Source organism: Vulpes lagopus, chromosome 1 (assembly GCF_018345385.1).
Source record: "Vulpes lagopus strain Blue_001 chromosome 1, ASM1834538v1, whole genome shotgun sequence".
NCBI classification, from domain to species: Eukaryota; Metazoa; Chordata; class Mammalia; order Carnivora; family Canidae; genus Vulpes; species Vulpes lagopus.
In genome coordinates, this window is record NC_054824.1 from 23,122,680 (window position 1) to 23,126,422 (window position 3,743).

The 3,743-nt window shown below is 36.4% G+C and overlaps 1 pseudogene; it reads left to right on the plus strand.

Moving 5' to 3' along the window:
- Positions 1-2,921: 2,921 nt before the first annotated feature.
- Positions 2,922-3,499, plus strand: LOC121501721 (annotated as a pseudogene).
- The last annotated feature ends 244 nt before the right edge of the window (positions 3,500-3,743 follow it).

The following is a 3,743-nucleotide window of genomic DNA, read 5'->3' on the forward strand; positions in this document are numbered from 1 at the left end:
AATTCTGGACTTCAAGCTCTATTATAAAGCTGTAATCATGAAGACAGTATGGTACTGGCACAAAAGCAGACACATAAATCAATAAAACAGAATAGAGAATCCAGAAATGGACCCTCAACTCTATGGTCAACTAATCTTCAACAAAGCAGGAAAGAATATCCTAATGGAAAAAAGACAGTCTCTTCAACAAATGGTTTTGGGAAAACTGGACAGCCACATGCAGAAAAATGAAACTAGACAATCTCCTCACACCATACACAAAAATAGACTCAAAATGGATGAAAGACCTAAATGTGAGACAGAAATCCATCAAAATCCTAGAGAAGAACACAGGCAGCAACCTCTTTGATCTTGGCTACAGCAACATCTTGCTAGACACTTGTCTCCAAAGGCAAGGAAAACAAAGACAAAAATGAACTATTGGGACTTCATCAAGATGAAAAGCGTTTGCACACCAAAGAAACAGTCAACAAAACTAAAAGGCAACTTACAGAATGGGAGAAGATATTTGCAAATGTCTTATCAGATAAAGGCTGGTATCCAAAGTCTATAAAGAACTTAACAGGGGATCCCTGGATGGCTCAGAAGTTTAGCCCCTGTCTTCAGCCCAGGGCGTGATCCTGGGTCCCAGGATAGGGTCTCACATGGAGCTCCTGCATGGAGCCTGCTTCTTCCTCTGCCTGTGTCTCTCCCTCTGTGTGTCTCTCATGAATAAATACATAAAATCTTAAAAAAAAAAAAAAAACTTAAACTCAACACCCAAAGAATAAATAATTCAATCAAGAAATGAGCAGAAGACATGAATAGACATTTCCCCCAAAGAAGACATACAGATAGCCAACAGACACATAAAAAAAAAATGCTCAATATCACTTGGCATCAGGAAAATACAAAGGAAACCACAATGAGATACTACCTTATACTGGTGAGAGTGGCTAAATTAACAAGTCAGGAAACAGATGTTGGCAAGGGTGTGGAGAAAGGGGAATGCTCTTACACTGTTGGTGGGAATGGAAGCTAGCGCAGCCACTCTGGAAAACAGAGTGGAGGTTCCTCAGGGATTTGAAAATAGAGCTACCCTCCAACCTAGCAACTGCACTACTGGGTATTTACCACAAAGATACAAAGTGGTGATCCGAAGGGGTATCTGAACCCCAATGTTTATAGCAGCAGTGTCCACAAGAGTCAAACTATGATAAAAGCCCAGATGTCTATCAACAGATGAATGGATAAAGAAAATGAAATACAACTCAGCCAACAGAAAAAGAAATCTGCATTTGCAATGATGTGGCTGGAACTAGAGAGTATTATGCTGAGTGAAATAAGTGAATCAGATTAAGATAAGTATCATATGATCCCACCAATATGTGGAATCTAAGAAACAAAACAGAGGATCATAGGGGAAGGGAGGGAAAAATACATCAAAACAAAATCAGAGAGGGAGACAAACCATAAGAGATTCTTAATAATAGGAAACAAACTAACGGTTGCTGAATAGGGGAGGGACGGGGTAACTGGGCGATGGACATTAAGGAGGGCACGTGTAATAATGAGCATTGGATATTATATAAGACTGATTAATCACTGAACTCTACATCTGAAACTAATAATACATAATATGTTAATTAACTACATTTAAATTTAAAAATATGTAACATTTTTATGTCAGATTGATTAGCAAAGTTAACAGTATCTGATTGCTCTAGTGTGCACAAGCAGTACAGCTAGTCCTTATCTTAATCATGCGACTATGTCCTAACTCATCAAGGAAAGTCTTTTGTTTATAAATGTTGTCACCTGTGGACAGTTAGTTTAGTGGATTAGAGCACAGCTCCAATGAAACCAAGGTTAAGAATCCCTTCTTTTATGATTATTAGCCAGATAGCTTCTCTTAGTTCTAAGACATAAGAATCATAGCCATGGTCTCAAATTTATACAGTGGTTCAAAACAAGGAATAGGTAAACACTTAAACATTTTTACTATTGCCTTCACTTAAGTAAATATGTTAGTTTTAACTATGAACTATTTCAAAAATATAGAAAAGTACAGATAATACAGTTGACCCTTGAAACATGCAGGGTTTAAGAGTAGCAACCCCTGCACAGTCAAAAATCCATGTATAACTTTTTATTCCCCCAAAGCTTAACTACTTTAGCCTACTTCTGACCAGAAGCCTTATGGATAACATAAATAGATAATTAACACATATTTTGCATGCATATGCATTATATACTGTATCTTACAAGCTAGAGAAAAGAAATGTTATTAAAATCATAAGGAAGATAAAATACACACTTTTAGTGCTGTACTATATTTATTGAAAAAAATCTGCATAAAGGCGGACCCACACAGTTCAAAACTGTGCTGTTCAAGGGTCAACTGTTTAACAAAACAAAATCACCCTTCCCTCCAATTTAACAAATGTTGATATTTGGCAATATTTGCCTCAGATATTTATAAATAAAATGTAGCAGATACAAATAAATAAAGATACAAATAAGGCGTTAGACATACCATTCCTTAACTCCCTAGGATAATTACAAATACTGACATGTACCCTTCCAGTCTATTTTTTTTATTTTAAGTATTCTATTAAATCCTGTTTAATTTATTCACCTCCTTATTCTTGAACAATTACATTGCTTCCATTTTTTTCTAATACAACAAGGCTGCAATGACACTTTTGAGAATGCCTCTTCATTTGAGAATTGAACCACAATATGTAACTTAAAAGTAGAATTGCTATCTTGTAGTGTATAAACATTATCAAGACCATAGACCTTATTAACATTCTCTCCAAAGTAAATTCACCAAACACAGCCATTGCAGTACATTGAGCTCCACAGAGACAGTGCCAGGGCAAATGAGAGCCAGATAGGCACTGGGTGACTCTGTGCCTCCCGGAGAAAAATAATTACACATGTGCAGAGGAGATCCGAAGAAGCTTAGAGGCAAAATGTCATTATGTGCATTCTTTGTGCAAACTTGCCAGGAGGGAAACAAGCACCCAGATGCTTCCATCAATTTCTCAGAGTTTTCTAAGAAATGCTCAGAGAGGTAGGAAACCATGTCTGCTAAAGAGAAAGGGAAATTTGAAGATATGGCAAAGGTGAACAAGAAGAGAAAGAGAAAACTTAAATCCTTCCTAAAGGGGAAACAAAAAAGTTGTTCAAGGATCCCAGTGTACCCGAGGCCTCCTTCAGCCTTTTACTTGTTTTGTTCTGAGTATCACCCAAAAATCAGAGAACACCTTGGCCTATCCATTGGTGATATTGCAAAGAAATTGGGAAAGATGTGGAATAACACTGCTGCAGATGATAAGCAGCCTTATAAAAAGGCTGCTCAGCTGAAGGAAAAATATGAAAAGGATATTGTCGCATATCGAGCTAAAGGAAAGCTTGATGTGATAAAAAAAAGGGGGGGGAGCTGTCAACACTGAAAAAAAGCAAGAAGAAGGAAGAGGAGGAAGATGAGGAAAATGAAGATGATGATGAATAAGTTGGTTCTAGTAGGTTTTTTTTAATCTCTAAAGCATTTAATCTCCTTACACAACTCACTCCTTTTAAAGAAAAAAAAAATTGAAATGTAAAAACAAAACAAAATAGCTTCACCAATGTATCCTAAGACCAACAGTTTTTGAAAATTCTTATGTTCTGGTATTATTGCCAAAATATCATATGATCAGAGTCCTTAAATTTTAGCAATCTACTTGTTATGAAATGTCCTATTTCCTTTTAAATTT